The sequence below is a fragment of the Notechis scutatus genome, chromosome 2 (genome assembly GCF_049901735.1).
Source record: "Notechis scutatus isolate UNSWTSFEM ecotype Mainland chromosome 2, rNotScu1.2, whole genome shotgun sequence".
In the NCBI taxonomy this organism is placed as follows: domain Eukaryota; kingdom Metazoa; phylum Chordata; class Lepidosauria; order Squamata; family Elapidae; genus Notechis; species Notechis scutatus.
The window spans coordinates 125027869-125049885 of NC_142010.1; the positions used below are offsets into that span (position 1 = coordinate 125027869).

General features: G+C 42.6%; 1 long non-coding RNA gene across 2 annotated transcripts in view; it reads right to left on the bottom strand.

Moving 5' to 3' along the window:
* The window catches only part of LOC148132228 (uncharacterized), a 52177-nt gene that overhangs the window by 17877 nt on the left and 12283 nt on the right, over positions 1 to 22017 (bottom strand). Inside the window, exon 1 of one of the 2 annotated variants that reach the window (XR_015747740.1) lies at positions 14086 to 14199. The exons of the other annotated variant lie outside the window; for it this stretch is intronic. This is a non-coding gene — a long non-coding RNA (uncharacterized LOC148132228). Of the gene's footprint in view, positions 1 to 14085; positions 14200 to 22017 lie in introns of those variants that run through there. 2 annotated transcript variants of the gene reach the window in all.

Here is a 22017-nt window from a genome sequence, read left to right on the forward strand (position 1 = left end):
GTTAAGTATGGAGAATAATGGAGACCAGACATCTGACCAGTGACTTCAACTCTTTAATAAAAGTAATAGAACATAACAGAGCGAGGCTATGGACAGCAGTAACCCTTTTATAGGGTTAGCTGCTGCCTTATTAACCAATGAAAATGTGCAACAGGTTCCAACTACTGACCAATAAGGACAGTCCCAAAAGTGGTCAATCAGGGACTGGTTCTGGCCCAATCCTGAGTTGTTTGTATAAGGACCAATCAAGTGTGCAGGTTTTCAACCCCTAATTTGCATTTAGGTTATTCACTTTTATTGATTCACAACACCCCTCCCCCTTGGGTTCCGTTTGAGGGGAGCTGTAATAAAATCCTCAAGATAAACAGGCCTTTTGGTCTGCCTGGATGATTTCCGAGGCTCCACCGGTTTTTGTCCAATGTCCGGTTCCGGTGGGGCGTTTGGATGACCTTTATTAAAGTCTATTTCGCTGCACGGCGATTCCGTGCTGCATTCACTGTGGTTGTCTCTGCTACTCTGTGTTTCTTCGGGGTTTTGCAGTTCGGTTTCCCCCGTATTAAAGTTCCCTGAAAGAGTCAGCTCCCTCCCCGCTTCAAGTTCCGGTGCTTCGCTGGGCTGTAGGGTTTCCATTGGCCTGCTATTAATTGTATCAAAGTCAATTCCCTCGATGCTTCCTCCCCCTTGAGTTGGTGAACCCGGGGAGTCATGGCCGCTGGGTGGTAATCTCGATCGGAGCTGGTCTATGTGGCGTTTCCACACCCTCCCATCGTCTGTGAGCAGGCGATAAGATCTAGGCCCGGTGAGGTGGGTAACGGTTGCGGGTATCCATAACGGGTCGCCGGAAAAGTTTTTGGCAAAGATTAAATCGCCTACCTTAAATTCCCGGCATTTGCTGCTGGAGCCGAAAGGCTTCTCCGGTGCGAAAGCGGGGTGGAGCCGGTCAAGGTGCGATCGTATTTTCCGCCCCATAAGAAGTTCAGCGGGCGTTTTGTTGGTCACGCTGTGGGGCGTGATGTGCTGCAATAAGAGAATTCGATTGATTTTCTCGTCGATGTTGCCAAATTCCATTTTGTGAAGGGTCTTTTTTACAAATTGTACCATGTGTTCTGCACGTCCATTCGCCGCAGGGTGCGCGGGCGAGGTTAGCGCATGGCGGATGCCCCGATCAGCAAGATATTGTTCAAAGGGCAATGCAGTGAACTGAGGGCCGTTGTCCGAGACCAATACGTCCGGAAACCCGTGTGTGGCAAATAGTCTGTTTAATTTATTAATAACTGAGTCTGTTGTAGTTATGTGCATTCGATGAATCTCAAGCCAGTTAGAATAGGCGTCGACAGTAATCAGGAAAGTGTGTCCTTTGGTAGGCCCCGCAAAGTCAATATGAATATGGGACCACGGTCCCCTCGGCGTTTCCCATTCGGTTGGGCTTGCTTTAGGTGGGGCGTTGCTGACGTCCTGGCAACGTTGGCAAGTAGCGACCCAGGACTCGATTCTTTTGTCAATTCCCGGCCACCAAGCGTAGCTGCGTGCGAGTGATTTCATCCGCACAATACCCGGATGTCCCTCATGCAATACCGCCAACACAGTCTGTTGCAATTTGCCAGGGATTACGACTCGATCGCCCCACAAGATACAGCCTTTTTGGGAAAACAGCTCGGTTTGGCGGGCTTTGAAAGGCGCCCATTCAGGTGCTATTTGGTCCATTGGCCACCCCCGTTCAACCCAGCGTACTATGTGTTGCAGAACGGGGTCACGTTTCGTTTCAAAGGCAATGTCTCTAGCCGTCAAAGGTGGTCATGTAGAGCTTCGATCTGTAGCGTTGAGATGGTTGGGGCTGGATCCACAACAGAGTCTGGGAGCGGTGTTCTGCTCAATGCATCAGCGTGGAGAATCGATTTCCCCGGGCGGTGTTGCAAGGTGTAGTTGTAGGCCGCCAAGAATTCAGACCAACGGGTCATTCTGGGGGACAATATATACGGGGTTGGTTTATTACCCGCAATGATCCCCAGTAGCGGTTTATGATCAGTGATTATTGTAAACACACGGCCATACACATATTCATGAAATCTTTTAACTGCAGCCACAATAGCTAAAGCTTCTTTGTCCAGCTGACTATAATTTCGTTCAGCTTTAGCTAAGGTTCACGAAAAAAACGCGATGGGGGCCTCCGCTCCGTTTGGTAACATGTGGGCCAGAATTGCCCCAACCCCAAAAGGTGATGCATTACACGTGATAGTGAGCGGCAGAGTCTCGTTGTACTGCATAAGTACTGAATCAGAAGTTAGCAATTTCTTTACTTGTTGGAAAGCATGTTGTTCCCGTTGCCCCCAAACCCACGTTGCTTTTTTGTCTAATAGTCTATGCAATGGTTCAGCTACTGTTGCTTTGTGAGGTAGAAAAACATTATAGAAATTGATAAGTCCAAGGAATGCCTGTAGGTCTGCCTTGTTCCTTGGAGTGGGTGCCTTTTTAATTGCTCGTAATTTGTCTTCGGTGGGATGAATTCCTTGGCTGTCCAGGAGATATCCCAAAAATTCTACTTTTTCGGTACATAACTGGCATTTATCTTTTTTTACTCTGAGGCCTGCATTTTGGAATCTTTGTAAAACCTCTCTGAGTCGTTTTTCTAGAATGTCTTTGTTAGGTGCGGCGATGAGTACATCGTCGAAATATGGGACAACGCCTTTTATCCCTTGTAACAACCTTTCCATTAAACTCTGGAAGATTCCAGGGGCGACGCTTACCCCGAATTGGAGCCGGTTGCATTTAAATGCGCCCCTATGTGTTACGATCGTTTGCGCCTCGGCTGTGGTTGGGTCTACAGGCAATTGTTGATACGCCTGGGCTAGATCTAGTTTGGCGAAAACTTTCCCGCCGCCCAGGGAATGGAGCAAATGTTGCACTACCGGTACTGGATAAGCACTTTGCTGCAGTGCGTGGTTTAATGTGGCCCGGTAGTCTCCGCAAATTCTTAGGGACCCATCAGGCTTGATAGGCGTCACTATCGGGGTTTCCCAACGGGTGTGGTCGGTGGGTTCCAGTACGCCCTGCGCTATCAGCTTATCGAGTTGTTTGTCGATTTTAGGCTTTAAGGCGAACGGCACCCGACGCGGCTTAAGGCGGATGGGTGCTATCTCAGGGTTCAAGTTAAACGAGATTGGGATCCCCTTATACTTGCCTAGTCCGTTCCAAAAGCGTCTTGGAATTCTTGCAGAGTGCTTCCTCCCAATCGGCGCTTTCGGCCTTGTGGACTCCGGCTACAGTGATTCCGAGCGGCCTGAACCATTGAAGGCCTAGAAGACTAGGCCTGTCTCGATCCACGACAGTCAGTGGTAGTGCGACAGTGCGGTCCTTGAATGAGACCTGGGATCTGCGGGACCCGACGACGGGAAGTCGGTTGCCCTGATAGTCTTTGAGTATAACCCTTTGAGGGTTAAGGTCTTGGCGGCGAATCGTTGGAATGAGCTGTTGGAGTGTTTTCCACGACACCATCGAGAGGGAAGATCCCGAGTCTACCTCCATCACGCAAGGTTTGTTTTCGATGGCGACTTTTACTCGGATTTTCCCGGCATCAAGGGATGTAGCGTGGCCTATGGTGATTGTTTGGTGGGTCTCTTCCCGCCTGGTTTCTTCACGCCTGGTGGAAGTGGTGGACGGCTTGTTTCTGTAGGAGTGGTTCAATTTTTCTCGGTGTGTGCCGAAGAATCCGGAAGACTGGAATTCGGCCTGTCGGGGTTTGGAGTTCTGTTTGCTTCTGCAAACCTTTGCGATGTGACCGCGTCTCCCGCAATGGCGGCAGAGTGCGTCGAGGAATTTGCAGCCGGATTGTGGGTGATTGGCTCCACAGCCGGCACACGGTCGAAATGAGTGTTGTGTGGACTGGTCTCTCTCCGTTCGAAGTCGGTTGACGTCTTCCTCATCGCTGTCGGACGGGGACTCTAGGTCTTCGTGGTGAGTTGATACCGGGTGTCTCTCCGAGCGAGGCGAGGTATCAGTGGCGAGTTTACGTAGCGGTGCGTTGGTGCGGCGCATTTGGGCTGCCGACTTCTTGGTCGCCTCCGCTGCCGAGGCTTCTTTAAGGGCATCGGTGAGGCTGATGTCCCCCTTAGCCATAATTTTGCTCTGGATCGCGCCGTCTTCTAGGCCCAGAACCAGGCGGTCCCGGAGGGCTTCTTCTAAGTCTGCGAATCCGCAGAGGCCTCCTAGGTTCCGGAGGTCCACGATGTAATTGGCAAGGCTTTCGCCCTTCCGTTGGTCCCTCTGGTAATATTCGTGTCTTCTTATTAAGGTTGGTACGGTGGGCGCATAGTGAGCCCGTAGTAACGGTTCGAGGACGTCCCAGTCCATTTCTTTTACCTCTGCTGGCTTGGCAAGTGACTTTGCCATTTTAAACACGGTCGGCCCACAGTGAGTTAGAAAGATAGCTCTTTTTTTTCCGGTTGTTGCATCTTTCAAATTGTTGGTCTCCAGAAACATCTGGAACCGATCCATGTAGGCCTCCCAGTCTTCGGTTTCTGGGTTGAATGGAGCGGGTGGTACGGCACCGCTGGCCATGTTGCTGTTGATGGTGCGTGTTCGACCACGTGCTCTGTTGGTTGCTCTGTAGGTTAGTCAGTTCTTCGGTCTCCGTATCCCACCTTCGTTGCCAGTGTTAAGTATGGAGAATAATGGAGACCAGACATCTGACCAGTGACTTCAACTCTTTAATAAAAGTAATAGAACATAACAGAGCGAGGCTATGGACAGCAGTAACCCTTTTATAGGGTTAGCTGCTACCTTATTAACCAATGAACTTTGCAACAGGTTCAAACTACTAACCAATAAGAAGTGTTCCAAACGTGGCCAATCAGGGTCTAGTTCTGGCCCAATTCTGAGTTGTTTGTATAAGGACCAATCAAGTGTGCAGGTTTTCAACCCCTAATTTGCATTTAGGTTATTCACTTTTATTGATTCACAACAGAAACTAAGGCTCCAATGCAGCATGTTGCAGAGGAAGAGAACAATTCTGCTATCTCTCCACAACTGCAAATGAACTACAATGCTGATTGGCCAAGGAGGTGGAGAATGCAGAACTGCCACCTGTTTGCAAAGGCAAGATGGAAAGCTCAGCCTCTGAAGGTCAAGCTCTTTCCATAATAGCCTGAAAAAAGTAATCAGACAGATCTTGGAAGCAAGGACTTTATGATCAGTAAGAGATATTTGATAAGGCTGGCTAAGAAGCGATATGTTTTCTTGCTTCTTTTGGCTATCTTTTGTGTTGAAAACTTGCTGCCTGGGTTTGCACATTGCAGTAAGGTAAAATGTAATTTGCTTTTTTCCACAGAATGTTATGCAAAGCTCTCTAATTATGGTTAAGCAAATCACACACTGGGTGCCTTGTTATCTGTGGCATGCAACATTATCATCTCAAAGGGTCCTCCTCCACCCCTTTGTGAAGGAAGTAGGGAAAATGCTTTTTCGTTGTTTTTCTGGCAACTACTCTGAGCCCCCTCAAACATCCCCCAGTGGGGAGGGAACATACATAGGATCTTAGATTTAGGGAGGGGGGTTGAAGAAAACTTTCTGTTAACTTGTGAATAACTTCCTGGCAGCACTGACACTTTAGCTATACATTGATCTCCTGATAGCTGCTGATCTCCACAGCTGCTGATCATGTAGACACACACATGGCATGTGGGCATGTGAGTAATGACAAATATATGTGAGAATGAGGGGTCCTTGGTGCACTCTGAGCTTGTTTGCTTTCTTGCAGATGTTTCATTACCCAAAATAGATAACATCATCAGTGCTAGTAAGGAGTGCTGGTTGCTGTCAGATTATATTCTGGTGGCTTGCCCTGTCAGTGTTGGTGGGGGCGGTCTTAAAGATTCTTTGGTTGGGCTGTTTACTGTTGGCCCTTTGGCAGTTTCTTGGTTTGGAGTATTGCTTACTAGATTGTTGGTCTGATGTTAAACTTGGAGCTGATTGCTGGTGGAGAGGTGCTTGGTCTTTTTGTTCCTTTTTGGGCTGGGTGATAGTCCCTTTTGCATCGTCTATAGATGTTGTTAATAGACACTAACAACATCTATAGTGTCTATTGATGTCTGATTTTTCAGAGTGCCAGGCTTCTAGAAATTCCTGGCATTTTTGGACTTGGCTTGATCTAGGATGGTTACATTTCCCCAATTGAAACTGTGCTTAAATCTATATGTAGTGAAATTAAAGAATTTTCATCATGTCTGACTGCTAGTTACTGTCCGTGGATGCATTCGGCCAGTCTTTTGCCTATTTGTCCTACGTAGTGGTTGTTACAGTCCTTACATTGTATATTGTAGTAGATGACTCCTGTTTTTTCTTCTAGGGTTGTTGGGTCTTTTGGTCTACTTAGGATATTTTAATTGGCTTGTGTGCTAGGCTGGTTCCATGTGGTTGTAGTATTTCTTTATTTGATTTGCCAATTGTTTACAAGATAATAAGTATAAGTGTATACATAGTTGTGAATACATGAAATGGGTACATATAAGAAAAATAAAAGAAGAATAAGAGAAACAATAGGACAGGGATGGTTTATGAGATATTCTTGATGTATGGCAGTGTAATTTTTTTTAGGATTTGTGTTGGTTGTGCTGTATTGGGTTGAGTTGTCAAGGAGTTTTTGATAAAGTTGCGTTGATATCCATTTTGTTGGGATATGTTGTATGGAATCTCTATTTCTCTTTTCTACTGTTCTGGATTGCTGTGGTGTCTTTTGGGCTCCTTTAAATAAGGTCTTTACCCAGCTTCTCTTGTGGAAGGTTGAGTTGTTGCTTTGGGAGTGGAAGACATGGCTAGTATGGGTGGTTTTTCTGTAAACTTGCATTTCTAGTTGGCCATTGTGGTCTCTGCTGATCAGGATATCCAAGAAGGGTAGAGAGTTGTTGTTTTTCTTCTCTCAATTGTAAAGCTGATCATATGTTGTTTAGCTCACTTACTGGGGTTCCACATCATGTAAGACCATTTAATGTGGTGTGCAATCCTGGTCTTCCTACTCTTGTTCTGGGCAAATGTAGCTGGGCAATATACTAAAAACATTATTGGGGTATAGTACATCATTCCGAGGCTATTTAGGATCCTAAATTGAAGAAAAAAGTCCAATTTCTACACCATTTCTGGATTTTTGTCTAAGCAATTTTGGGGGGTAAATTTTTGTATTTTGTTATTTTTACGTATCAATAATTGATAGGGCAAGAAAAATGCAAAATGTTTAATATGTTGACCCCTATATTTGAATATATATGTTATACTTGTAATCCAAAATATTTTTTAAGGAACACTATGCCTTTTAAAATAACATCTTATAAATGTGACTGTTTCTGAATGAGTGAAACTGGGTAAACTTTGGACCTCCCTGCTCAGCATTTACCTGGATGGCTGGAAAGATGCTTTTGCATACCACATCTGGCTTGGGGGGTGCTCTCTAAGGCCCTCCCCTCAACTGATCTTTAAAATATAAAGGCTCTCCTTGCCAGATTCCTTGGGCTCTGTTGGGAGCACTGGTTTCTGCTCTTGTTTAAAAGAGGCATTTTAATCTTGATCCTACACCTACAGAATCCCCATGGAAGCCTCCTGTTAGGGATAACATTGTTTACCCTAACTGGTTTGGGTAAAAATAATAAATATGGTATCATGGTTTGTTAGTTAAAAGTGTGTGTAACTTTAACAGCAAGAATGTAATTAAAGGTGTGGTTGTAAAAGCACTATATAAGAAGCGAGGCAAATGCAGCTCTCTTTCTCTGGCCTACTGATCTCTAATTACTGAATGGATTGATGACTGCATTATTGCTGGAAAGGGGAGAGAAGAAGGAATGTTGATTTTTCTCAACGGAGAGATAGTAAAAAGATTGGACTGAATTATTGTAAGTGAACTGACATTGGCTATTCAACACGGACTTTGCAAATAGAGTATCCCCGACAAGAATTGACTGAAATTGATATATGACTAATGGACCGTTTATTTTGACTATGCTATAATTCTTAAATGGAATAAACTATATTTTTGATAGCACTAGCGTATCTGTATTTTTACTGCGTGTTAACTGGAAAACTTATTCTCACACATTTACCTGTCTTCCTATCTGACTTCGCTGCACATTCTGTTTAGTTTGTTTTCCTTAACACCCGTTGGGGAATCCAGGCTTAACACCTCCTCTTATGCTCAGGTAAAGTTTTAGTAATTCTTAGACGAGATGGGAAAAACTGGGCAATTAACATGTCATTAAATGCCTTGATTTTTATAGATGGCTAATGTATCTGTAAAAGGCAACTGGGAGCAAACTGTGATGTCCACTGAGAGAAAATTATTATAGAAAAGACATAATTTTTTGAGAGATTTTTTTCCTCATATCTTTCCATTTTAAATGTCTTTTATTTTTTCTGTTTTCCTCAAGAGTCTTCTGATAGCCGCTGTTCTAGCAGTTGTTGTATAGCACCCCCACCTGTGCCAATAAGAAACAGCATTTGAAAGGCTTCCTTTCCCTTTCCTTTTCCCCCTTTCTCTTCTAGATATTTATTTATTTATTTATTTATTTATTTGATTTGCCAGTTGTTTACAAGATAATAAGTATAAGTGTATACATAGTTGTGAATACATGAAATGGGTACATATAAGAAAAATAAAAGAATAAGAGAAACAATAGGACAGGGACGGTAGGCACGTTGGTGCGCTTATGCACGCCCCTACAGACCTCTTAGGAAAGGGGTGAGGTCAATAGTAGACAGTCTAAGGTTAAAGTTTTTGGGGTTTGGGAAGAGACTACAGAGTCGGGTAGAGTATTCCAGACATTGACCACTCTATTGCTGAAGTCGTATTTCCTGCAATCAAGTTTGGTGCGGTTTACTTTGAGTTTGTATCTATTGTGTGCTCTTGTGTTGTTATGGTTGAAGCTGAAGTATTCATTGACAGGTAGGACATTGCAATGTATGATTTTATATACCATGCTTAAGTCAGACCGAAGACGGCGTAATTCAAGGTTTTCTAGTTCTAGAATTTCAAGTCTGGTGGCATAAGGTATTCTAACGAGTAGAAGAGTGGAGAACTCTTCTTGTGAATATTTCTGGACTTTCTCAATTGTGTTAAACGACGAATGGGGTTCCAGACTGATGAACTGTATTAGTATTGGTCTAGCAGTTTTGTTGCTCTGGTTAGTAGGGAAACCAGGAAAGCTAGATGGTTAACACCAAGCCTTTTTGCTATGTGTGGGGCTCTAGCCTTAGACATTAGTGGTTTTCAGGTCTTTACAGAGCTGCCAAGATCTTGGCTATCAGCTGTATTTTATTTTCTGTTTTTTTGCCAATGGGCGGCTTTTTTGTTGAGATTTAGTTGCCTTTGTTTGACCATCAGACAGTCATCTTTTGTGGTGCGTTGCTGTGGTATTGAACAGCTTCAAAGCAAGACGCATGCTCTTAGACCAGGGTTTGAGAGTATGAAGGTTGGTCCTAGAACCCCCTGGGGACACCACTTGACAGGTCTGGTTTGTGGCGCCCCGTTTGCCGGGTGATATATGGGTCTACTTTCACAGTTCTACTGTTCCAAAGCTTTGGGTCAACTCATAAAATATGTCTATGGTCTTTTTAGAGTTGCCAACAGAAAGGGAGCCTTGACACTTTGTAAGGGAAGCTTCCAGTGCTTTCATGGAACCAAAATTTCAAAACATCATTAAATGCCCATGCATTTTGAGAGGAGTCCAAAGAAGATGACACAGCTCTTGTAGCTCATACACACTGTCTTAAATTAAAGAAAACTACACCATATGAAATCTTAGGTCTGGAGTCTACAATGTTTTTTAAATGTTAAATTTTTTAGCTCAAATGATAAGAATTCATTTCCACCATTGCTCCTTCAACTTCTCAGACCTTTGGTCCTAGAGTCTACTACAGCTCCTCATGTACATAAACAACCCACAGACTCTGGGCAAAGAGAGATCCTATCCCCATCCCTAATTCCAGCTGTCAGTATGAAATGTGCTATCAGTGGGATTTATTGGCCAAATGGCCAACAATCAATATGTCATCCAGTGCTTCCTTGATCTGTGTTGATCTTGGGGCACTTCAGCAGAATCTCTACCCCATCAGGGAGGTTAGAAAAGACTCTTTCCTCCTTCCGATGCTTATCTCCTTTTGAAGGGGAAGGCAGTTGCCTCAGGCCCCACCAATGAAATGGTCTTCATCCAATGTATGGCTTTGAATTGGAAATGACCAGTCAAAAAGTGAAAAAGTGTCAGAACTATGAGGCTGCAGTGAAGCACAAATAAGACACATATTTTAAAGAGAAATGATCTGTGATCTGACAGACTATATTTCTGAGGCACACAGGGTTATGCTAATTATCTGACCATGAGAGAACAACATACTTCTCCTACATCACCATGCCTGCACCTTTGTAGTTTAGAACACCCTTCTCTATGTCTTGTACCTTTCTGGTTCATTCCACCTGACAACCTTTGTTTGAAACGAACCTATGGGCAATTCCACACTGCAGTTAAAGCTGGTTTTCTCCCATTTTTTACCCCCACCTATTCTTGAAGCCAACTTCAGTACCTATTTTTCCCTTTAGGAATTGTCCACTTCTCACAAGTTTCCTTTCTTTCCCTGATCTTCACATGCATGGATGTCTTCGTTCTTCCTTCCCACTTAATTGCTTTTAACAGTAACACGTATATACATATATACTTATATATACTTTTTAAAAGCCTTTATAGTTCTATCATTTCTCTGATGCTACCCTAATCAAAGCAACAAGGAAAGTGATTGCATTCCTCTGTGGGTCCAGGAAAACTTTGCTGCAGGGAAATATTTCAGCTTCACAGCAATAAAATAACATCAGGTTATTAATTGATTATTTTGTTTATTTATTTATTAAATTGATACACCATCCATTTCACTGTCAAGCAACTTTGGATGGCTTACAACATCATAAAAATGTCATTATAAAACATTAAAACATTGAACATTAAAAGTTAACAAAAAAAATTGGATGAGATAGGAACCAATATACAAACAGTGTAGAGGTGGGATCTTCAACATCTTGTCTTTATTATTTTGATAACTCCAGGTAGCTAACATACCTCATACAGGTAGTCCTTGACTTACAACCACAATTGATCAAAAAAGCAAGATAGATGTTAAGTGAGTTACGCCCCATTTACGACCTTTCTTTCCATAGTTAAGTGAATTGTTGCAGTTAATAACATGCATGTTAAGTGAACGTGACTTCTCCATTGACATTGCTTGTCAGAAGGTTGAAAATGGAGATCACATGACCCTCAGATACTGCAACCACCATAAATACATGCCAGTTGCCAAGTGTCCGAATTTTGATCATGTGACGATGGGGAATGCTTCAATAGTTGTAAGTGTGAAAAATTGTCATAAGTCACTTTTTTTGTAACTCCAGTCATTAAATGAATGGTTGTAAGTTTAAAGGCTGCCTGTACCACTCTGTGAGGTGAGTTGGGCAGAAAAAGAGACTGGCCCAAAGTCAGCCAGCTGACTTTTATGCCTAAGGTAGGACTAGAACTCACAGTTCTTATGTTATAATTTAAATGTGTTCCATTTAAATGTATAAGCCTGGTGGCAAAAAGAAAGCAGCACTATGGACAAGGTAGGATTAAAAGGACATGAACTTCTATGGTTGAATGTAGTTAATTGAGTTAACAAGACAGCAATGGATCAATTGCAAGATTATATATATATATATATGCTGCCAGCCAATCAAGATACAAAAAGAGCCAAAAACAGACAGAAGATATCAGAAACACCCATCAAGCAGAACACAGCAAACTCCGAGACCAATAAACACAGACCAAGACTCCCAACCAATCAGGATGAAGAAAAACCATTCTGGCACAGCAATAGGCTGCCCCAAATTTAAATCTGAAACCACTGTAAAAGTCTGACCCACAGACGGACACAATACAGAAGCCTGATGATGGCAGATGAGATTCTGCTGAAACGTTGCTACAACTTTAAAGAACTACAATGACGTGGGAAAATACCCGAACCAAGCCGAACACCATACATGTAAGTACCGCATGAAAACTTAAGAAAACATATATATATATATATATATATATATATATATATATATATATATATATATATATATATATATATATATATAAAAAAGCACTACAGAACAGGGAAGCCTGGAACAAAATAGCTGCCCAGGGGAGTGGTCAACTACTGGAAGGGAGGAGCCATACCAGCCACTGCAGCCAATCAGATCTGCTCTTAGAACAAAGCATGGACAGCCATCTGCTCTGGTAGCTTAATATGGTTTAGGCTGGAAAAGAGCCATTTTGAATCAAAGCTGGAAAATATAGGCCTGGACTGGGAGTGGGAGGAGGACAATGCCATTCATGTCTGTGCTGGGTGTTCTCTACTGGCAATAAGGCAAGCAGAAAAGGTATTTCTGCCCTAGGTCCATATGATCTGGATCAGGACATGGCATATCCAGGATCTGAAATGCAGTGTATCAAACGGTGCTGAAAAAGAGGCCACTTGTCCCAGAAGGCAAGATTTCACAGCCAGCATAAGAAAGAACCCAAAAACACACCGACATTCCAAATTACAAAAGGAGAGCAGAAACATGACACAAAGAGGTCACTACGGGCTGATCAAAGAAGAGGAAACTATGTCTCAAAACACTTTTGGTTATTAACAAATCCAGCACTGTACCAAACACAACAGTAGAGTCAGGAAAATACTTTTCTTCCTAATTAGACGTCACATTCAGACTGTACTAGGATTAAAATTCAACTGTTGCTTCCTAGTCATTGCACAAGTTGTTGCTTCATAATCATCATACTATCCCACCTTACAAGGCAAGTGAGGTACAGGACTTCAAAGCAGCCTGTGTTCCTTTCTCCCGTGCAAGACAACTCCTCTACAATCAAATTTCCTAGCTGTAATAAGAGCAGCACTGTAACTTACAAAAACAAAACACAACCCACTTGCCTTATTGTCTGTATTATGAAACAAATCCTTGTTTGTTCCTTTGGTAAACACAGACTTGTATTAATTACAGTAGACTTTGATATACGGCCACAACTGAGCCCAAAATTTCTGTTGCTAAGCAAGGTAGCTGTTAAGTGAGTTTTGCTCCATTTTACAACCTTTCATGCCACAGTTGTTAAGTGAATCACTGCAATTGTTAAGTTAGTAATACAATTGTTAAGTGAATCTGGCTTCCCCATTGACTTTGCTTATTAGAAGGTTACAAAAGAGTAATGTTGATGCTTTCTCAGGAGTATAGGGCAGTAGCTCCTTTGAATTCTGCTGTATAGTGCAGTACTGGTGCAGTGTCGGGGGTTTTCGGTTCAATGTGTGGAGGGTGAAAGATGTATGCTTGGGTTTATTTTCATGGTCATGGTCATGGTTTATTTTCACTGAAGTGTTTGATTTCATTGTACGAGGTGCAATGACAATAAAGTAAACTAAGCTAAACTGAGAACTTACGACCACAACTGAGCCCAAAATTTGCATGGCTAAATAAGACCATAGTTAAGTGAGTTTTACCCCATTTTACAACGTTTCTTGCCAAAGTTGATGTCAGGCTTCCAAATAATGAAATCCATTTAAAAAAAAAACAAAAAACAAAGTCCATTTTCAAAAAGATTTCTTTTATTTAGGAAAGCATCAAATTGGCAAAGTCCATGGTAATTCCGGATCTGACCCAACCTGGAATTACCCCACAATATTAGAAGTTAGAAACAACCCCCCAAAAGTCACATTCTCCGACAGAAGTAATTCAACATTGCTTGATGTCATAAATCTCCACCTTCAGGGGCCCAAGCCCAGACAGTTCGTTTCCCACGGGAAAGAAGATCACCTAGCCATAACACTCTCTTTATCTCCACTCCTCCCCTCTTAAGAATGTGTCATGCCCGAAACCCTTCCCCCCCCCCCATGACTGCCACAGAGAAAATAAGAAAAAGAATATATACTAAGGCAAACTAAAATGGCTACCCAAAATGTCAATTTGGGGCTTGACAGTTGTTAAGTGAGTCATTGCAATTGTGAAGTTAGTAACACAATTGTTTAATGAATCTGGATTTCTCACTGACTTACTTGTTCAGAAGGTTTCAAAAGTTGATCCACGTGAGTCTGGGATTCTGCAACCATCATAAATCCATGCCAGTTGCCAAGCATCCAAACTTCGATCACATGACCACGGGGGTGCTGCAACAGTCGTACGTGTGAAAACTGGACACAAGTCACTTGATTCAGTGCCATTCTAGCTTTGAACGCTCACTAAATGAATGGTTGTAAGTCGAGGACTACCTATACTACCTATATTCCTCCCATCTCAGCGTTTTCTAACAGGGGAAGTAGCATGTAAATATCACATCATTCAAATTGTATCAAAACTAGGCTGTCCATTCAACCAAGACTGTGTGAATTAAAATTTAAAAGAATAAATAATTCATTATTTTTCATGATTTTTGCAAGCAAAAGGAAACTTTCCTTCAAAGGGAACTCCATAGCTTCTGAACTATAGGCACAAAGGCTCTTTATATCCTTTGCGTTAGTATCCAGGGGACCATCCCATCCATCCATTAACCCTGGTCTCTGCTTTTCAAAGAGGGTGCACACAAATGTACATACTGGCAAGAGAAAAAGAGGGAGAACGTTATTGTGCCCTGAAATGTCTGAACACACAACCATCTTTCTCTTGACCATTCCTTTTTACTTCACAAGCTTTGCGGGAGAAGTTGTGGTCCAGATCTGATCAATGATACTGAAGCCATTTGTGACTGCCATGTTGTTCTCCGTGCATTGGTGGGATTGCATTGGGAAGAAGTCAATGTGAATAAAATGTTTTATTCTAAAGTGAATCAAAGGCTATGACTAATGAATATGGCTAGAAACAAGAGAACTTCTTAGTCAGAAGATTACAGGCATCTATCATTGTTACTGAAATGAATGTCCTGCTGCTTTTACTTTTCTTTATTAGCAGATCACAGTCTGATGATTCTTTGCACATTCATGCGTTGTTTGTGTAGGAGATCACATGCCACTCAAATCTTATTATCTACCGGTCGAGCTGAGATTAATCCAATAAGGAAGCTTTGTTTGGATATGGATTTCCCTGGCTTGCAGCTAGAAATTAAGCTGATTAATCTCCACTATTATTTCATAGTATCCAAAATTCATTAAAGGTACTCACTATGGGGCCTGTCCGACCATGTAGCAAAGAAAGGAAGCTACCTTAGGCAAGCTACCTTAGGGGAAGCAGAGATCATTTTTCTCTGTTGCGAACCAAGTTGTGGGTACCTATAACTTCATTCAACCCCTTTAAAATAGCCTGCCACTCTCGAGGGTGGTAGAACAGGCTAGGACACCAATTTCCAGCTTTTTCACATGCGGTAGCTGGGATGCTATGGAGCCATCTGATATAGTCCTTTGGCCTTAGACTGCCACTTGTTTTGGATTAGCCTTGAGGGGGAGAAAGAGAGAGACTGAGAGGACATTTGACAATTGCTTTCCCTAGCCATGAGGTGGCAGAAGAGTTCAACTTGAAAGCCTCCACTGTAAAAAAGACAGGTCTAGGAGGTTAAAATGCATTTTCTTCTCCCTAAAAACACGCCATCTCTTTGCGCCAAGGCAGACACGTTGTATACTAGATGCCTTTCTTTGCTCTATAAAACAGTACCCTTTTTACTCCTGTGGCTGGTGACATAAAATAATTAAACTATTGTGCTGGCATTACATTACACATATTTATTATGCTACAGCACTGATCCGTGGTGGAATTCCTTACACTTGTAATTCAAGGGTAAAACAGTATAGTAGAGTAGGGAATTTCACATCAGAGCAAACTTTGTTTTTGTTTAGGAAGACATGTGTTTGTCTAGTTCATTTTCTATATTCCCTCAGTGACTGTTATTAAACAATATTAAATATGCCATTATGCTAGGTAGACATCGTGAAAGTAGCCCCTACCACTCACTTTCACAAAACAAAGGGACTGTTATGTGTCTGTAATCCTGACAAGATCTTTCAAATTGTATTTCAAAAGAACCCAGTCTGGTTATTGAAGCATTTTCTTATCCTATAATAAACAAAAAGGAACAAACAGTTAGATATGGTGAAATATTGAATGAAAAGGGTGAACTTAAATCTATGCAAAAATTAGAAGAACAAGGTATAAAGATGAACTGGTTTTCATATGCGCAAATACATTCAAGGTATGATAAAGATTCTAAAATGGAAGGTTTCTATGATAAATTGACTGATTTAGATAAGATTTTGACAGGTACTGATGAAAAGGTGATTAAAAAACTGTATGGATATTTATTAGAAATTAAATTAGAAGAAGAACAAGTTAAAGAAACTATGATTGCTTGGGGGAAGAATTTTGGATATGGGATCGATTTAGAAAAATGGCAAAAATTGTGGTCTCAAAATTATAAAATGACAATGTCAACAGCATATAAAGAAAATTTGTATAAGATGTTTTACAGGTGGCATTTCCCCCCACAAGAATAGCAAGAATGTTCAAGAATAAATCCGAAAAATGTTGGAAATGTCATCAGACACCTGGCTCATATTACCATATGTGGTGGACTTGTGTGGATGCTAAAAAATACAGGACTAAAATCCACATGTGGTTGGAAAAAATGACAAAAAACCATATAGACTTGAAACCAGAGATATTTTTATTGGGAATTTTACCTGATACATACAGTAAAGACTTGAAATACCTGATTGTAAATATATTAACAGTGGTTAGGATTGTATTTGTTAAAAACTGGAAAAATGAGAAAATACCATCACAGGAGGAAATCATTAAGAAAATATTGGAATGTGCTGAAATGAGTAGATTGACATTTGAAATTAGAGAACAAGAGGATAAACAATTTTATAAAATTTGGGATCTTTTCTATCAATGGTTAGACAATAAAATACAGTAATGAAATATGTAGACTTTTAGAAAATAATAAATATATAAAGATGTACTTCTTTCTTATTATATCTACAAAATGATTTTAGGATAGATTTGGGATGATAATATGAACTGTTATAAAATAAACTAAGTAAATTATGATTATCTTGTAAAACATGAATGAATAAAAGTATAGTCAAATGATTGATTAATAATGATACTAAGGTATTTAATTTTTGATTGAAAATATGAGATTATATGCAATGTAATTGTAATTGAAGACTACGAAATGGAAGCACAAAACAATTTGTAAACCAACTGGTACACTGTATGTACACATATGGAAGATAGCTTGAGGTTTTTATGTTTTGTTTGTTTATGCTTGTTGTTAAAAATCAATAAAAAATTAAAAAAAATGTATTTCAAAAGAAAAAAAAAGTCAGAACACAGCCTTAAAATGGGGTGCTTATATACTAATTGGATCCTGGATGTCACCAAAAATGGATCTTTGAATCATCTTCTTTTCTCTTTTTTAAATAAAAATTTTATTTAAAAAAAATAAAGAAAACATTAAAAAATTACAATGTTTTGTTTAACCTTTTCTCTTTTGAAACTATAGAATTTTTTAGGATTCCTGTTCTTCCCTTCTGTTATTAATGTTGGAGCATCATTTTCATACTTTTCTAGAGAAGTTCAACAAATTAACAGAAATGAAAATCAAATGATTTGAGAACAGGAAATTAATTGGGTGCTTTTATCTTCTCATTCCGAGGCTAAGGGGAAGAGGGAAAGGGGGAAATGATGAGTAATAAATGATAATTTTCTAACTAAAGACCTTTTTGAAGGGATTGGGCTAGAATCCTGCCCCAAGATTCAGTCTCTTTCATTCAGATTCATCACCAGAAATTTTGAGAGTTGCCTCAGCATGCAAGTGAATACAGTAGAGCCTTGGGTTCAAATAATCATGCAGGTTACACATGTCAAACAGAGAAATTGTTGGAAGAAATGTCCATCTGGGTTCATTTCCAAGTGGGGAGAAATACACTGGAAACATGGAGGCTGATTGAAATGATGTTTAATGGAGCAGAACCATTAAGCACATGGCCCTGGTGAAGCTGGAATGGAATGGAGAGTGAGTATTATTATACCCTGTCTTGGGTTTGAACTTGAGCTTCCTGTTCCTGTGGCAAAGGTCATGTATTCTATTGGTTTTCAGAATCCCAGCGGGAGGGGGTCTTAGCTAACTTTGTAGGCTGTCCGTGTTCCAGGCTTGGCTGAATCTTGCTGGGTGATACAGTGAAGGGGCTTGGTTGTGCCATGTGGTGAGCTAGATAATCCTATTATGTCATGGAGGGTGACGGTCTTTTGTTTTGTAGATAGGCTGGTACCAAAATATCTGCTGGGGGCAGGGAACTGCAACTGAGTTTCGTTCTTTTGTTTTTAAAAACCTGTTTTTCCTTTTCTCAACCAGGGAAATATAATATTCTGCCTTTTTAATATTTCCTAAAATATTTCATTCTTCTAAGAGGGGTGAGTGCTAACCTTCTTCAATAGGAAACATTAAGAAAAATAATGGAGCCTGTGAAGGCACACAGAAATTCATTTATCTTTGTCTGTTACTAAGACTTTGAAGCATTCACAGAACTCAATGGTCTCATCATGCCGCACTATGATATATGCAGAGAACAGGGGGAGCTGGTATCCCAAGGCTTCTTTTGGTATTGGTGCCTTTTTTGTCTCCCCCCCACCCTTTTGGAATATATTTCTCCAGTTAAGTTTACTGATCCAAAGAGGGACGCTAACTTGGGTTTCACTAAAGTATAAAAAACTTGTCATGTGATCTACTCCCTCACCTAGAGGTGCATGCTAAGCAAGGTTCTCTCTCCCAAGAAGTCTCCGATAAAAAGCACACAAGTTTTAACTGTTATCTACGGCAGCATCAGATTACCTTACAAATTTTAAATAACCAAACGAATAAAGGGAAGTGGGGATTTAGAAATGCGGTTATTCTTTCCCTTAGCCGGCTTCTTCGCTGTGAAAGGCAGCTGGTGGATTTGCAGAGGGTGGAATGGCTACCCTCCAGAGGGGCTTTTAAACGTATTTTGTTGACTTTTAAACAACCCACTATAGCCAGTATGCTGTTTAAAATGAATTCCTTCCTTAGTGAATTTGGAATTTTTCCTATTCGCGTGTTTACTAAGGAGGGCATTAGTCTTTTAATAACTCATATTGGCAAGAAGAGCACTGCTTTCTGCAAGCCTAATTGCAACAATTTTAAAGCTGTTAACTCTAGGGATGTTATCTCTCCTGCACCCTTGAGAAGTGGCAACTTGAAAAATCAACCTCCTATCCGGCAGCGTACTGAGATACTGGAGTCAAGCCTGATTAATTCTTTTTGTACTTTGCCAGAGTTAGAACAAGCGGGCATCATTAAAAGATTAGACAACTTGAAGGATCTTTTAGAAGTCACACGTAAAGCTGCAAAACCTTCCATAGAATTTGCTATCCCGGTTGCAGATGTTATTAATGCTCTTTCTGAGAATTCTGATGAAAGTCCTCTTATATAGATGCTGCAAATAATAACTCTGTAAAAGAGGTGTACAGGCAAGAAGAAAGGAGTGGTTGCTCAATTACTGTGGAACAACAAATAGAACAACAAATAGAAGATGACCTTGGAGTAGGTGTTGAACTGTGTCATAAGGAGGTTCCCACCTGCTCGTTGCTACTCCCTTTGGTCTCGGACACTATCCCACTGGGCCAACCTACAATGATACCTTTGCAACAGGTTGTTGGCCCTCAGAAGCATTTGGAGTCTGTTTACCAATTTAGCAGTAGTGAAGGCAAACACCTAACAAACCAGTGCGTCTTTTTTGACTCTGAGGGAATCTTGGATAATATTACTCCTGTGGAATGACTGGAAAATGTTAGTGTCCCTCCCAATGCTCACATTAATTCCCTCCCTATAATGACAAATGACAAGCAAGTAGATTATTTTCACCTATTGTCCTGAATATTGCTGGCTGGAAAGCCAGAGCCATGGATGGTGACTTGGAGGATTTCCTGATAAACTTTGATCTTATAGCCCTTCAGAAGACCTGGCTGACCACAGATGAAGAACAGATCCACCTGCCTGGCTTTGATTCGTGGTCTATTCCTGCAGTTAAATCTAAGACTAAAGGAAGGGCCTCTGGAGGCTTGTCAATTCTAGCCAAAGCAAAGTTGGGCTGGCAAGCCCAGAAGCTCGGCTTTGGTGATGCTTCTGCTTCTCATTTAATTGTCAAGTTCTTCTATGGTTCTTTCGGATTGATATTGCTGAATATATATATATATCCCTCCTCGCTCCTCCCCTTATTATACACCTAATATCGACACTTGGCTTCAGGCGCTCCTGTGGCCGCTTCCCTTTGCCTTCGATGGTAAAGTGAATTATTTTAAAACCTCCGCTCATCCTATCAGGGCCGTGCGAGCTGAGCAGAGCCGGAAAGCAAGCCGCGGGTGTTTCCTGGTTCTGCCCAGCCTGTACGGGGCTCTGCCGCTGCCCTGGTGGAGCGCCTGAAGCCAAGTATACCAACAACAAAAGGCAATCCTCAAGGTGGGCTGGAGGGAGGTGGCTACGTCCCCCGGCTGCTTCAATGCAAGGTCCTGACTTGCAGCATCCTGCCGTTGCCGCCGCCCTTTTCGCCGCCGCCTCCCTCTCCGACTGCAAAAACTCGTGTGCTTCGCCAAACGCTTTGAGCGAGGCGAGCTCTTTCATACATAGAGAGGGAAAGACGCTGACGTGCTCCGAGAGGCTGGCTCTTTTCTCTAGCTGAGGCTGACAGGAAGTGCCTCCAGGGCTGTGGCAGGCAAGCCGCGGGTGTTTCCTGGTTCTGCCCAGCGCGCGGCTCTGCCACGGCCCTGGCGGGATGAGCGGAGGGCCCGGCGGGAGGCACTCGTTGCCTTGGTGACATTTCGGGTGCCTCCGCCACCTCCTCGGCCATCGCAGGTGGCGGTGGTGGCGGCAAGCGGCAGCACTTCACTGAGGGAAAAAGAAGACAGCGCAGCCACCTTGCTTGCTTTCCCACCTGCCCGCCCCAGATGGCCTCAGGAGCGGCGGCAGTGGCAGCAGGCGTGCACACTCCTGCCGCGAAGGGAGGAGAGGCGAGGAAAGAGAAGGGAGTGCGGCAGCAGTGGCTGTCACAGTATCGTCTCATAGCGGGGCAAGGCTGGCAAGCTGAGGTGGCCGCACCAGAGAGCGTCACTGCCGACCCCGTCGTGAGGATAAAGGAGCGGGATAGAGATTTAGTCAGATGTCAGCCTCGGCTAGAGAAAAGAGCCAGCCTCTCGGAGCACATCGGCATCTTTCCCTCTCTATGTATGAAAGAGCTCGCCGCTCGGAGCATTTGACGAAGCACACGAGTTTCGCAGTCGGAGAGGGAGGCGGCGGCAAAAAGGACGCGGCGGCAACGGCAGGATGCTGCAAGTCAGGACCTTGCATTGAAGCAGCCCGGGGCACGTGAGCCACCTCCTCCAGCCCACCTTGAGGATTTGCCTTTTGTTGTTGGTATATTGCCAGGCGGCTTGTGGCCGCCTTTCCTTGGAGGTAAAGTGAATTATTTTAAAACCTCCGCTCATCCCGCCAGGGTCGGGGCAGAGCCAGTAACGGGCTGGGCAGAACCAGGAAACACCCGCGGCTTGCTTTCCCGGCTCTGCTCAGCTCGCACGGCCCTGATAGGATGAGTGGAGGTTTTTAAAATAATTCACTTTACCATCGAAGGCAAAGGGAAGGCGGCCACAGGAGCGCCTGAAGCTGCAAGTGTCTCCTCAGGGCTCCGGTTGCAGGGAGGAGCCCTGACTGGCTGCACGTGGCTGCGCCTAAACGCCGCGGGCGTTGCTGTAATGCTACGGCAGCAAGGGAGAAGGGAAATTAACGGTGGCGGAAGGTCTCCCGATATGAAGTGCTCCACCAACGCAGGCAGCACCATATCCGGGCATGCAACAAAGTACTTCCTAACGGCAAGCCCCCCCCCCACCATTCCCCCCCATTTCGCATGTTTAATATGGGCCTTAATTTGGGGGGAGGGGCTTAATTTGATTTTATGCCAATAAATCATGCTGGGGCTTCCTATTGGTGG